Here is a 16593-nt window from a genome sequence, read left to right as displayed (position 1 = left end):
GCAAAGTCCATTTGGCTGGGCTGGATCGAGCCAAATACCCCATGCGCCACAGGTGAGAGATCTACTACTGAACCACTCATTCCCCGAAACAAGTTATTGTATATGATATTACAGAATCACATTTTAACATTACCGTCGCAAAGAAACTTTCACAAAATCAATTTAAACCAAAAATACCCACACGGACTCATGTGGATTTTGTTTTTCAAAGCCTAATGAATACTATGTTTTTAAAAAACAAAATTCGTTTCAAATTAATTAAGTAGTAGTTATATTTCTTCATTAAGTTGCTTGAACGAGTGGATTGTTTCCGTGAACTAGCTGGAAACATGCAAAGCCCGATCCCTAACAAATAACACGAAGACTTAGGACTCCTGTCAGAGAACATGCGTTATTTACACTAAATTTTGTTTAAAATACATAAGTTTATCTAACCTAATTTTTAAGCATTAGTTCTATCTGTACTTGTTTTTGCACACTTTTTTTAAATCAACTTTTTGCATGTCGCGTAACCTTCATTAGTACCAAGCTAAAGCAACAATTCTCTCACTTCTTGACAGTACTGTCATATAACCATTATAGGTACCGGTATTATGTTCCATGTGCTCTTTCAGTACTACGTCATACTTGAAGATAAATAACGCTCAGAGAGAAACAGAACGTCTTCTGTCTTAGGGAATGACTTTTGATTGCTGAAATTCTTCGGTTCCCCTTACCTTACAGGTATGACATATGCGTAAATTATATGTAAGGAGTGTTCAAAAAGAAATGAGCTGAAGGCTGTAATGTTCACACCGGTGATAGAATGATAATATTATTGTGTGTTTAACAAATAGGTGTTCCGACAAGAGAGCGGAAGTTCACAACCCGCGGCTAGAATCACGTGTACAAGCCACGCAGCGACGGAAATACGCTAGTTGACGCCCGGGGCAAGAACTCGCCTTAGATCCTCCCTGACCAATCAAACCAAACCACTGTCCCAAATATTTGCCCAATTTTGCGACTTTCCAATCCAGCTCCCGGGGCATATAAATAGTATATTACCTCTAATTTCCATATGCTAATTTGCAACACTCCAGCAGTACGATTGCTTCTAGACTAGGGATGGCCAGAACCGGTTCCTGGAGGAACCGGTTTTCGGGTCTAAACGGATCCGGTTTTTCGGTTCCAAGTCCGGAACCGGTTCTTCGGATCCAGGTCTGGAACCGGTTCTTCGGATCCAGGTCGGAACCGGTTCTGAAAATCAGATCTTCAATAACCGGTTCTTCGCAGAACCGGTTCCGCTGGAACCGAAAATTTGTGACCATCCCTACGTTAAATCCGAGCTGCTGGCACGCTGTGAACAGTGTGCTAGATGAAATGATGGAATCGACAGGCAGGCGCCTTTGTGGTGGACAACGTATGCGTGGTTTCCTTGGGGTTCTCCCGTTTCTTCCCACTTTCTTCATTCCACCATTACATTCATAAGTCATCATCACCGTCTCCTTTAGCCTAACCGGCATAACCGTGGGACGTAAAACTCAATGATTTCATTTCATATTTTTCGACAGGCAGGCGCCCAGGCGGCGGCCGCTTGTTTTATTTGGCTAAATAAACTGGGTAACTGGCAAACTCATTGGCTAAATAGGCAAACTAGCCAACTCATTTGGCTAAACACCTACTGGTGGACCAAAATTTTTTGTGGGGGCACAAGCGGGTCTGGGCGGGGAGGGCACAAGCGCATGGTCCTCTTTGCAGTGTTTTGAAGGTGAACTCTGTGCCTCCTTTACGGGTCTTTGGGGGCTTTCGGATCAAGATCTGGAACCGGTTCCTAAGATCCGGTTCTAGAACCGGGTTTTCGGATCCAGGTCTGAAACCGGTTCCTAAGATCCGGTTCTGGAACCGGGTTTTCGGATCTAGGACCGGAACAGGTTCTGAAAACCGGATCAACGAGAACCGGTTCCTCGCGGAACCGGTTCCGCCGAGACCGGAACTTTGTGACCATCCCTATTCTAGACAATATCAGTCATTTTGCCGAGAAAATGCATTTGCAGCAATAATAATTGTGCTCCCAATTCAAACTTGCCGTTGTAAAATGCAACTTCTCAAGGTACTAACAATACAGTTTAATCAAACGCAGGGTATATATGTAATTACTTTTTATATGCATTCTTCACTGGTCAAATGGCTCACATGCACACCTTTAGTGCACATGTTCTTCGGTTCGACTTGCGATAGAAGTACATTCAATGAGTTGAGTTGATTTTCTGCTTAACTCCCGTGCAGCAGCGAGGCTACATGAGACGTTGACATATTGATTAACGTGGAATCCAAACCACATGAGCTCCCGCCTGAAATCGAATCCTAGTCTTCCAGGAAGTACATTGAAATATAAACGCATTACGATGGTTCAAATTCCACCTTAAATTGAAGGTCTGAATCTCATATAGTTTCAGTACTGGGCTTGTGTATAGCCCGCTCCCTCAGTTCTTTGTCACCGGAACTGGTAGAGTCACTACTAATACTACACTACTACTACTACTACTACTATTATTATTATTATTATCACTACTACTACTACTATTACTACTACTACTACTACTACTATTACTAGTACTACTTCTATTGTACTTATATAGAGAACAGAACCCAACCAACCCCTGCGGAACTTCTAACCCGTTCCTACTGCTAGTACTACTACTACTATTGCTATTAAATACTACTACTACTACTACTACCGCTACTACTACTACTACTATTACTACTACCGCTACTACTACTACTTATACTAAAGCTTCCTTATCACAAGATTTACATCTTACATCTTTATAACATGCGATTCCGATTCACTATGAACTAATATGAATCATTAGAATCACTATGATTCGTTAAAAATCACTGGGGGGAGCGGGCTATACTCAATCCCAGTACTGAAAGGGACACTAAAGTATAATTCAACTAAACGAATATTTTAGATTGGTTCACCTATTCTTAATCTGCACATGAAAGTGTAACAGGACTCATTTTGTAGTTCCACAGCTTTTTTTGGTTAAATTTACACTTTCACTCTGCTCTTATACAAACATGTTAAGTATTGCTAAATTTATGTATATATAACGAAAAAAGTTCAGTCAGCCATATATAGGCCTACGTGTATCTTTGCTACTCAATTACTTCGTTAAACACACAGAACCTAAATCCAACAAAATTTTAATTTTAGATAAAAGTTAGTAAAACTATTATTTGTGAATATTGATATTCGAACACTGAAACTTTTAACTATTTACCCTATAATGTTATAATGTAACAAACCTATTTTCTGGAAAATACTAAAACATGTAGCAGCATTTCTTTCCAATCGGTAATGACACAGCCGCAATGAAGTCATCCATACTGCTTTAAAGAATGTCATATAGCCTACATAATACAACAAGCAACACATTATAAAATAAGCGGATATTTAATTATAAATATGAAATCAATTGTAAACACATTGAAACAAGACGGCTCAAGATATACAAATATTACTTCTCACCAAAAGATCTATCTTGGAATCGGTTCTTATCAGAAAAAGATGGACACATTCTTAAACAAGTAAGTATTAGCATGCGAGACGGAGCGACACTATCGACATAGCTCTCGCTCTCGCAGTGAAAGTTATGAACTAAAACAGTGTACTTCCGGATTCCCTTTGACTGTCATGGGCCTGCATGTAGCAATTCAATTTTTCTTCTTCGTTTTCTACTGACAATATCTTCAGATACAGATTAGCGGACTTATTACCTACATTCAATTCAAACTGAAAGCATTAAATATTAAACAGATAAAATTGAACAAATAAATAATAATATAAGAAATACGTAATATGTAATGCATCCCGAACAGATAGAGAAGGGGTGCATTACAGGGTCATTTCCGATTTTAACGTTGATAACTATAGAGCTTACAAAATTTGGACGATTACTGTGTTTTAATTTCATCATAATCGTTGAGTCCACGTCTCACATAATATAAATGCAGAAAGGGAATCCTAAACGTAAATAAAAAACTAACTCGAAATCGATGGGAGTACAAAACTGAAGGTTTCGGCAGAAAACTAGCACAAAAATTTGGAATAGAAAAAGTATCAAGTATCGAGTTGGAGGGGGAGGGAAAGGATGGGAACAAGGATATAAAACCATAAAACACATTATTGAAATGGCAGTCAGTGATGATTATATACGTGGCTCTGGGGCCTAGAGCTTCGAAATTCACTCTATGGCATTTCCCGAGCGTGCACAATCTGAATTACTATAATTTTCACAGTACTATATTCAGCCATCGTTTATTCAATTCCCCCGCCCTTCTAAATCTGAAATGAACATTGCCTCCTATGGTGCTCATTATGAATTACATGTATTTTTGCAGTACTGCTTTTCACGTCCATTTAGACAGTCCCCCACCATTCAAGACTCAATCGGAAATGGTCTCAATCGTTTGTACATCGTTTGTACAGAAATGTGCAGGCGAAATTTTCGTTTGTACACAGTTAGGGACGCCGCCAGTACGAAAACAAAGTGGGGGGCTGTCCAAATGGGAGCCCCCCAACCATGTTAAATTCAACCACAAATCGTCGCAATCGTTTGTACATCGTGTGTACAGAAATGTGCAGGCAAAATTTTCAATTGTTCACAGTTAGGGGCGCCGCCAGAGTGAAAAAGAGTAGGGGCTGACCAAATGGTACCCCCACCATGTAAAATTCAATCACAAATCGTCGCTATCGTTTGTACATCGTTTCTACAGAAATGTGCAGGAGAAATTTTCGTTTGTACACATTTAGGGCCGTCGTCAGGACGAAAACAAAATTGGGGCGGTCCAAATGGTAGCCCCCACCATGTCCAGTTCAATTACAAATCGCCGCAATCGTTTGTACATCGTTTGTACAGAAAGGTGCTGGGGAAATTTTCGTTTGTACATAATTAGGGGCGCCGCCAGAACGAAAACAGTGCGCGGGCTGTCTAAATGATAGCCCCCCGCCATGTCCAAATCAATAACAAATTGTCGCAATCGTTTGTACGTTGTTTGTACAGAAAAGTGCAGGGGAAATTTTCGTTTGTACACAATTAGGGGCGCCGCCAGAACGAAAACAATGTGGGGTCTGTCTAAGTGGTAGCCCTCACCATGTCCAATTCAATCACAAATAGTCGCAATCGTTTTTACAGAAATGTGCAGGCGAAATTTTAGTTTGTACGTAATTAGGGGCGCCGCTAGAACGAAAAGAAAGTGGGAGGGACTGTCTAAATGGAAGCCTCCCACCATGTCCAATTCAATCACAAATTGTCACAATCGTTTATACGTCGTTTGTACAGAAATGTACGAGCGAAATTTTCGTTTGTACACAATTAGGGGCGCCGCCAGAACGAAAAGAAAGTGAGATGGGCTGTCTAAATGGAAGCCTCCCACAATGTCCAATTCAATCACAAATTGCTGCAGTCGTTTGTACGTTGTTTGTACAGAAATGTGCGGGCAAAAGTTTTGTTTGTACAGCACTAGGGGCACCGCCAGAACGAAAACAAAGTGGGGGTGTCTTAAGTGGTAGCCCCCCACCATGCCGAATTCAAGCACAAATTGTCGCAATCGTTTGTACATCGATTCTACAGAAATGTGCAGGCGAAATTTTCGTTTCTACACAATTAGGGGCGCTGCTAGAAAGAAAACAATGTGGGGGCCTGTCTAAATGGTATCCCCCTACCATGTCCAATTCAGTCACAAATTGTCGCAATCGTTTGTACATCGTTTGTACAGAAATGTGCAGGCAAAATTTTGTTTTGTACACAAGTATGGGCGCCGCCAGAACGAGAAAAAAGTGGGGTCTGTCTAAGTGGTAGCCCCCACCATGTCCAATTCAATCACAAATAGTCGCAATCGTTTGTACGTCGTTTGTACAGATATGTGCAGGCGAAATTTTCGTTTGTACATAATTAGGGGGCCGCCAGAACGAAAACAAAGTGGGGACTGTCTAAGTGGTAGCCCCCCATCATGTCCAATTCAAGCACAAATTGTCGCAATCGTTTGTACAACGTTTGTACAGAAATGTGCACGTTAAATTTTCGTTTGTACACAATTAGGGGCGCCGGGAGAAGGAAAAGAAAGTGGGAGGGGCTGTCTAAATGGAAGTGCCTCACCATGTAAAATTCAATCACAAATCGTCGCAATCGTTTGTACGTCGTTTGTATAGAAATCTGCCGGCCAAAGGTTCGTCGTACAGAATTAAGGGCGCCGCCAGAACGAAAACAAAGTGGGGGATGTCTAACTGGTAGCCTCCCCACCATATCAAAGTCAAGCACAAATTGTCGCAATCGTTTGCACATCGTTTGTACTGAAATGTGCAGGCGAAAATTTTGTTTGTACACAATTAGGGGCGCCGCCAGAACGAAAACAAAGTGGGGGATCACAAATTGTCGCAATCGTTTGTACAGAAGTGTGCAGGCGAAATTTTCGTTTGTGCATAATTAGGAGCGGCGCCAGAACGAAAATAAAGTGGGATAGTGTCTAAATGGTAGAAAACATTAAAAAATGTGTCACATACTATGGAGAATTTTTCTAACAAGACTTTGTACACACTATTGTGTCGATTGGTGAGTTCAAACTATCGTGTGATTCACTACATTGATCTTATTCTAACGATGATGGAATTGAATGTTTTTTTGTTTTTATATTTATATTTATACTTACAATCATTATTGCTGAGTTAGTTTATCACTCTTCGTCTCTTATTATTAAACTTATTCATTATTTCTTACGTGAGCTGAATCCTTTTGAGAAAAATGCATTTTTTCTTTCTAACTTGCGCAGAAACCGTTATTTTCATCTCGTAGAGGAAATTGATAAGTGGAAGATATATCAAATTGACAAAGTAGACTGTTAAGGGGTAAATTATAACACAGTATCTTGTTTTATTTGAACATTTTTATTAAACTCATTTTTCAGAAACTATAGAATTGTAGTGTGCCGGAAGCGCCATCTCAATTGGCGCCAAAATTTTGGCCACACTCCACAATTACTTGAACAATTAACGACAATTATTTTGCTAATTGCGTATACAAGTTTATTTTTTCTTAAAATCTTAAAACGAGGAAAAGCAATAGAACAGAGAAATTTTAGGCATTCTCTTCGCGCTGATTCAGTTCCTTCCAGCTGTCTTTATTTTTTGGATGAAATATTGTGTCTACTTCATCCTCTCCCAGCCAGCTGACTGTCTGCTTCAAGAGGCAGTTAAACTATAACCTTTCTCGTCTGAGAAGATAATATTTTCTTTTAGGAGAAAAGTAACAGATTCTTACTTTTGGTTATCATAACCTTAAATAAATAGAAACGACAGGAATAATCTGAATTTCGTTTAGTTAACTCAAAGGTTAAAAAGGTTATTTCGCTAGCCAGCAATATATTCGATAACTCTGACACAAAGTCCAATTTCCTCGCAACACCACCACAAGTGTTCAATTATAAATTTGATTACTCACTCTGTTTTTGGACTTTTCGTAATATAAATTGTCATAGTCCTTAAGTTATTAATTTTACAGCACACTTGTAAGGTTTGAACTTTTAAACTCTTTAAATTTTATTGGAAATATAATGTGTCTGTAGAGTCATGGTATAATTGAACCTGTCTTAGTAAATTGTACTTTCTTTAACCAGACGTGACTCTTTGTACACATGAGGTCAAATGTCAACCTCCTCAGGTTATCAAGGTTTTGTATAAAGAAATTTTCCCATGTAAAGGAAGCCTTTAGGATACGCCCTCCGCCTGCTTGCGCAGCCGCAGAAACTCAAATTCGTTTCATAAATAATTAAAAATCCAATCAGGTAAAACCCTGGCTTACCCCTGTATTCACACGTCCCCACCCTAGTGCCGTGTGAAAATGAGAAGGGCAAACAAAAAGTGAGTACATCTCTCTTTTTGGGGATTATCATACAGTTTTTCGAAAAGGCACGAGCTCCGCGTTCGTTGCCCCCTTCGGGGGATTGTCAGCTAGTTTTCGAAGATAACCTTTTCGAAGAGGCACGAGCCCCGCGCTCGTTGCCCCCTTCGGGGGAAGTTCCATCAAACTTCAAGACATGGACTTATCGTCCACATTCTAACTTAAAACTTACGCCGGAACTTTGACACTCCTATTCTGACCCGGTCTTCGGTCGGGAGAAACTTGTTACATCATTCACCGACCTGTGCTATTTTTATTGTGTCGGCAGTGACTGTTAAATTCCATCATACGGCGTATGAACGTTATTCTTTCACCACGGTCATTTCATTAAGATTCACCATTGGAGACGAGCAGTGTGTGTTATCGCCAATCCATTCCTAAGTGCTCACTTCAACTGGACAGCACCACTTGTCTCATTGTGAGTATACAGTTAATCTAAAAACTTAGTTACTACCACTCAGATTCTGTTTACCTAATCTGAGCACTGGCTCTACACGGATTTCTTCAAGATCTCTCCTTAACTCTAACCGTATGTGCTCCTGAACTCTTCCTAATGCAATATTAGTTAACCTGCACTAACGCTGATTTATCTGTAGAAGACCTCATGAAGGAAGTCACTTGTGTTGTATCAAGTCCACGGACTTATTTGAGCCAGCTAATAAAATTCTTTCTAACTCGAACTTGCGTCGTTTACGTCATTTAAAACATTCTCAATACTCCCTTTTTGGTGAACGTTTCGTAATATTTCTTGAGATCTATATTAACGCCTCAGCATCGACCTGCCAATGTTGTAGTCTACTGGAGAAAGCAGATGACCTGTGGAATGAAATCCTTTTGTACATAGTTCTAACCTGGGAACTGCATTTTCCATTCGTCTCACCTCTATTCCATCATCCAACCAGGAGAAGACCAGCCTGTGCGAAGTCCCAATTTTCCGAAGACTTCTAGTCGTGTACGAAGCTCAGTGACGACATCGTCTTACACGAAGTCCTGACCATCGTCCGTCTATCCTGCTCTTGTATTTCAGCCGCTCGAAGTACAAGTGAGTAATTTTATCGTAATAGTGTTCTTGAGTACTTTTAAGTGATTGTGCTACCTGGTGCGTACGAAACGGCTACAACAACGTCGAGGTAACCCCAGAGTCTTCCCATCTCGACTTGGAGTGCCTGGAGGTAGGACCACGGACCTCAGGTGAGTTACACTGTTTATTTAATATTTTCATGTACCTATCATTTGCATTTCGTTTTCATCAAGTCGCTTAACTGTAAAGGGGATCACCTCTCAAGTAGTTTCAAAATTACTTTGAAACCTTTAGTTGTTTTAATATCGTTTGTGTGAATTGTTAACTACATTTGATTTCCAAGATCGCTTTTAATTCGAGCGGTAATTCTGTGTTTAATTGTAACGATATAATATGTTTTGATATGATAACTTGTTAAGTATTCTGAACTGGCTGACAGCAGTGGTATTCCAACTCGCCGAAGCCTACTCGCTAACATCATAATACTCGTAATCATTCGTTCTCTTGCGTACTGACTACCCCTCGTTCTCATTCTGACGAAACCGCCTTGCATTTGTTATTTGTATTGCTGCGGGACCCTAAAGCTGTCCCCTTGACGAGTGGTCATTCGATAGCCTATTTGCTTGAGATGGACATCCGCGCCTTTGCGCCCTGACTCGGTTGTTATTGAAATTGTATGCTATTAAATTATCTACCATCCGAGCTGCATAGCTCGTTTTGATACGGACTACTTTAAAGTCCCAATATAAACAGCCCTTTTCAAGGCTACCTCTTCCTCTTAATTATTATTATTGTGCTAATAACAACCTCCACCACCAAGACATAATTGGTGGTAAGCGGAAGGGATTGATACTTTCACCGACGCCCACACATAATTTGGTGGCAGTAGCGTGGGGATGTGAACCCGCTGCCATAATTTGGTGGCTACAGTAAAATATGAACCCTGGCCCATATAAATGGTGGCCCTGATGTGAACTATTCTTGTTGTGCGATAATTATCCACTGGCGGTATATAAATACTTGTTGTTCTTGGCTATCGTTCTCTGTCGGTGTCATCACACCCTGTTAGTACGCCCTTAAATTAGTTAAGCGCTCGTGTATATAAAATCAATATCTTGAATTCTACCAGAGCTTACTTGGGAGCGTGAACAAACTATTCGTTGTTCTTTGATTGCAAATGATAGAAGCGGTGTTTTTACAATTTTCTAACACTGAAAATCCTACCAGTCGACCACGAAGGTCTAGTGCCCCTTGAAACCGTTCGTGGGCGCGACAGAATGCATGGTGAAGTATTTTAGTGCATTCAGATTTCTGATTTACGAGTAGGGTTGTTAACTGGCCGGTATTTCACCGGCCTGGCTGGGAATATTGCTGTGATTTTGATTAAGGTCGGTGATTGATCCAAACTTCTTATTAGCCCCCTTCTGACCGGTATTTTGGAATCTGCAATCCAGAATATAACATTGAACATCAAAATTTTTCAACAGTGCCTTTACAAACACAAATTTCCGGTGTATTATACATTATCGACATTTTTTTTTAAAATCCATGGCAGTTTTTTTTATTTATTTAACGTAAGAAATTTGATAACAGTTAGATTTTATTGTAAAAGAATTGAAAGGAGAAAATGGCTTTTTAAAGCAATTTCCTTTGTTTGAGGTGTAATTCGATAATTTTAAAGAAGTGGCAATTGCTGGTAAATACAATAACGATCAATATTGTCTTCAGTTTCTCATTTGTACAGAGAATTTTGAGGGTGTGCCGGTAATTTTGTGTTCCTGAGTTGGCAACCTATTTACAATGTTTTGTTTCAACTCTGCTACGTAGTGGCTCCGTTCTACATTCCGCATGCAAATAAGTATGTACAGTAAGGCTACCATACGTCCCGATTTCTTAAAATTTGTCCCAGTGTGCAGAAATTTTTCTTCTTGTCCTGTTTTTTCTATTAATTACACATCAAAAGTTTTGAAAAGATAATAAAATCGACTTATTCCTTTTGCTTTCAATTCCGACAATACTATAGGAACAATTTCATTCTAATCTTTATTATTATTCCAATCGCTGCATTCCCGGAAATAACATGCAATATTAAAATCCTCCTAACTAGCACTCTTATCACCAAAAGTAAGAATGTATACCCCGAGGTGGCAACAAATTCTTGTGACGTTGCAGACCAGCCCCGAAAACATTTTTTCTGCTTCAGAAAAACAATTATCCAAATTGCTTTGTTTTATTTCGCATTTTAGGTTAACAAAAATAAATCAGTCCATTGAAATTTGGAAACAACTTCGTAAATCTGAATTTTTTTCTTTATAGACATGTAGATCATGTGAGGTGGTATGTGTAATAATATTGAAAATATAATTTTTTGCATAAATATTGTATGTTCACTGATTGCGTTTATATTGTATAACAGCTTCTAACTTCTATAATAATTTTTGGCACTGTTGATTAAGTATGGACTATATTAATACATTATTTTAAGTTGTGTAATTAGTGCGATGCTGTAGTAAAATTCGAAAGATAAAATTAATACAAAATGCAATATTTACTACTAATTTGTAAGATGTCCCGTTTTTTCTGTTTTCAAAAAATATAGTAGCCTTAAAGTTATAACGACTCACCAAGGGTAGTCGTCAACCTGGTTCGATCGTTGATATATGAATCTCGAGTGGTAGTAATAGTTTGCATGTAAAAATATCTTTAATAATTATGTATACTATTATTCTCACCTTTTCTATCAAAATTATAAAGTCGATGAACGGTATCCAATGGTTTATTTTCATTCAAACTGTCATGCACACAGACATGATGATTAGGTATCCATAAACAATTACATAGCAACTAACTACATAACACTATCTATCTCTTACAGATATTAAAAACATTCTTCTTTTGTTAATATTAAATTAACATTCTATTAAGTATAGTGCACATGTATGAGCACTTTCTGCCCAAGGTACAGGTAATTATTAAACTATCCAAAGTATTTCGTTATATAAAATGTCGCCCGACAATTGGACTTAATATAAGTCATAAGCGAGCTTGGCTTTTATCTTCAAGAACCACTGGTCCGTTTACAATAATGGTCTTACATTACATATGTCTATCACATTTTGATCGCCCCTCGTACGTATCTTCATTACATATCATAGATATAGATACATTTATAACAAATCTTTCACTTCATTAATACTTGACTTTCATTACATTAATTATATTTATTTCATTATCATTCATTACATTATTATTATATTTTGTTACTAAAATGTCGTCGTCCATTTATTTAATCTTTGAAGGGTGCGAAGTCAAAATCGTAAGAAACAAACATGAGTTACCATTATCCAGGGCGCATTATATAATAATTATATTAGGTGATATTTTAAAATAAACATTGGATCAATAAGGCATCAAAATATAGAAGAATCTCATTCAAGACAGTCGTTGAATAATTAACTTAATAGAATGAACCTTATTCTTAACATAATCTTTGATAACAAAGCTTCAACACAAGTCAATCTAATATAAATAATCTTTGCTTTTAATCAATTATGAATCGAATTATAATTCCTCATATTGCCTGTATAGCGAAGTTATAAGAATTATTTTCATTATTGATATTAACACATAAACTTAAAAATAAAAGTTTACAAGAATCTATAACTGATATGAGTTTAACCTAATTTCATTAACGGTAATCAGCTTACATTCATACTTGCATATGATTCTAATAAAGTACATTGTACTGCACAATCATGATTAGGTTCCACAATATGTTGTACATGTATTTCATCGTGATTCTGATTTTGATACGAAGTGCCCTCTCTTGACCTCCAATTACGTCTATCCATGTAGCTTGTTGTATTTCTGTAATTTCGCCCTATATTCCGATTGTTTTTATGTCTACTTCTGTTGGGTGATCTGACATGATTACCACGATTAATTAGGTTAGGCTGATTCCCTACATAACTTTGCCTATTTTGCTCGTTTTGATTGCTAGAATTTACTCGGCTTAGGTTGTGTTCCGTATCGTTCACACTTCTGATATTTAGATTCCGAACAGGTACAAAATGATCTGAATTATTCTTATTTTTACCCACTCCTGCTTGTTGATTCATAGCATGGTATTGAGTTTCATAGCATTGGACAAGCATTAATAAATGGTTGAAACTCATACACTGTGTAGAAAACAAGATCTGTTGTAACTTAAATGGGAGCAAATTTCGAATCGATACTATTATTCTAGATTCCGATTGCAAGGGATTAACGACTTTTAATTCGTTGTATGTATTTACAACAAACTCTACAACAGATTTGTGCAAACGAGGATTGAAATGTTGATTTCTAATGGTGGCATCTCGATTTGCAAACAAAAAGTCATTTTCATAATTCGCGATCAATGCCGCTTTGAATTCCTCATATGTATTGATGTGATCGCGTACTGCTTTAAACCATAAAGAACATGGTGGGAGTAATACATGAGGGATTAATTTCATATATTGTGATCTATCTATACATTATATTGCATTCGTCCTGAAATTTCTCCAGGAAAGAAGTAGCGTTTTCATTACATTTACCACTGAATTTACTCATAGCCCGTATTTCACTCATCTTAACACTTAACTTTACCTTTCTTTTATCATTCCGTGTACTTATTGGGTGACAATTCCTATCCATGACGTGATGTGTCGTTGCACCATCCATTTTTCGCCCATCTGTACTCTTCGGATGAATTTCTTCCAAGATAATATCTTCATCAGACACAGGTGAAGGCGAAGTCATCTCTGGTGAGTGAGGAAACTCCAAGCGCTCCCTACCCATATTATTGTGGTATGTGTTGTCCTTAACCTGTCGCGTCCTAATTTCCTCCTGTAGAGTAGCTATCAATTGCGTATTTGCACGTATGTTGTTAGAATTATTGATAACCTGAATCTTTTGCTGTTGAACAGAAGATTCTATTACTTCTAAATCCTTTTTTACATCACTGATTTCTTGGATTTGGTGGTTGTGCTTATCTTGACAATCCTCAGATATTCTTTTTAACTTTTCCTCGAACTGCGAGGAGATGTGGTTCATCGCCTGGACAATTGACTGTTTCGTTTCATCTGACTTCTGTTCCATTCGTCTACTTAATTCCTCGTATTGCTTGTTGGATTCTTCAGACTTCTGTTCTATCTTCTGTTCTATCGTCTGCTTCAATTCCTCGTATTGCTTATTGGATTCTTCAGACTTCTGTTCTATCTTCTGCTTCAATTCGACCAAATTTTGTTTCATAGCTTCAAAATCGTCCTTACGACATTGTTCTTGCCGCTGTAAGGTTAGCAAGATTCGTTCTTCGAATGTCATTCCTGGTGCTACACTATGTTCACCGTTATCACTATTATTGGATTCATTCTCCATTGCTTCACCGTTCATTGTTCTTATAATTATTCTACCACTTCTCAGTCTTGTGAAATTTGTATTCATCAACTTTATTACAGAAGTAAATTCACTCTTACTTTGCTTCGGGATATGAATTTACAGCAAGGTTCCCGGGTGAGGTAAACCAAAATTTTTATAACGACTCACCAAGGGTAGTCGTCAACCTGGTTCGATCGTTGATATATGAATCTCGAGTGGTAGTAATAGTTTGCATGTAAAAATATCTTTAATAATTATGTATACTATTATTCTCACCTTTTCTATCAAAATTATAAAGTCGATGAACGGTATCCAATGGTTTATTTTCATTCAAACTGTCATGCACACAGACATGATGATTAGGTATCCATAAACAATTACATAGCAACTAACTACATAACACTATCTATCTCTTACAGATATTAAAAACATTCTTCTTTTGTTAATATTAAATTAACATTCTATTAAGTATAGTGCACATGTATGAGCACTTTCTGCCCAAGGTACAGGTAATTATTAAACTATCCAAAGTATTTCGTTATAAAGTATGCTAAACCATACAAAAAAATTGTACTGTAAATTGTACCCCTCTGATAGTGCTCTCAAACGGGTCGGGTTAAGGGTCGGGTCAGTCGGGTAAGCTCGGGTAGGGTTGTCGGGTCGTCACATTCTTCACTTATTTTGAAATACTATAAGGAGCTTTGTTGTAGAATTCAATGCGAAGTTGGTGAATGAATGATTATTGTGACTAATTGTAGCTGAAATAGTAATAAAATTTTAATTTAACTTTATATTAACTAATAAGCATGGTAATTGTAATTAATATTACGACTGACTTTTTTCCTTTCTGCGTTTTTATGTCAAGTTAAATGTCACATTAAGTGAAACTGAAAGGAAATATTTAGTTAACGTTCCACGTTATGTACCAACGCTAAGAGAGACAGTGATGATGAGAAATAATTGAAGTGGTTGAATGAAGAAAGTGGAAGGAAATGGGAGAACACCGAGAAAACCCATGCACGCGGTGTTTGTCCACCAGAAAACCTACTTGGTACCAGCTGGAATCAATACCCATGGACCTTCGGGTCAAACATCTGCTTTTGGGCAGGACACATTATTATTATTATTATTATTATTATTATTATTATTATTATTATTATTATTATTATTATTATTATTATTATAAGAGTAACCAAGAAAGTTCCGCCGCCTTTTCACCAACACCTTCGAACATTGATATGTAACCTAAGACGTACCTGGAATATCAAAAATAGTCTCCATCAGCATCGACGACCTTCTGCCAATGTTCTGGAAGGCTATGGATTCAATCGCAGTCGAACTTGGTGGAACGTGAAGCGAAGAAGGTATCAAGTGCATATTGAACCTCTACTAGCGATTTGAACTGGCGTTCTCTAAGGTGATTGTCCAAGGAATGGAACAGGTGATAATCGGACGGTACAATGTCCGTGGAGTATGGCGGATCCAATAGTGTTTCCCATCCAAGGTGTAGAACGATGTCTTGGATCATCTTAGCCACGTGGGGCTTAGCGTTGCCTTGTAACAGGAGGACCCCTTTGCGATTCAGAATTGTTGAATCCAGAGAGTGACAGTATACAGTTGCATTGATGCTCTGACCAGCTGGTAGCAGTTCCCGATGGACGATGCCGCGAGCAGTCCACAAAATGCACAGGAGAACCTTATTCTGGTGTAGTGCTGGCTTGGGCTGTTTTTGAACCGGTTCATGGGATGCTAACCAACGATGACAGCGCCGTGGAGCTTCGTAAAGGACCCACTGCCCATCACATGTCAACACTCTGTCCAGAAATTGCAAATATCTTCTAGATAAATTAATCAAGAAAAAATTAAAAGGTAATTCCCTACAGAATGATATTTCAGTGCAATTAGTTCCTTATGATTCTATCAGACAGCAACGCTGTTTTTAAATAGAAAAATCGGAATGTTAACGTGATGAAATTTTTGTTTATTACACAGCAAAAAATATTAAAAGAAGTTCTATATACATTCCTTACTAGAAAATCATGTTGTCTTCAGAACTTCAAATTTTATTTTGACTTTCGAAGTTGATTGCCTAAATTTTAACCTTGGAAATTTGGCTGTGGAGGAAAACAGAGAAGGTTAGCAGGGTAGAGAGGAAAACGAATTAGGAAATGCTGGAAAAATGCAAGAGACGAGAGCAATATTGGACGATATAAGGAAGCGAAAAAATGGACG

Source organism: Thermobia domestica, chromosome 2 (genome assembly GCF_964235325.1).
Source record: "Thermobia domestica chromosome 2, izTheDome1.hap1.1, whole genome shotgun sequence".
NCBI lineage: Eukaryota > Metazoa > Arthropoda > Insecta > Zygentoma > Lepismatidae > Thermobia > Thermobia domestica.
The sequence above is the reverse complement of the archived record's forward strand: the minus strand, read 5'-3'. Positions refer to the sequence as shown.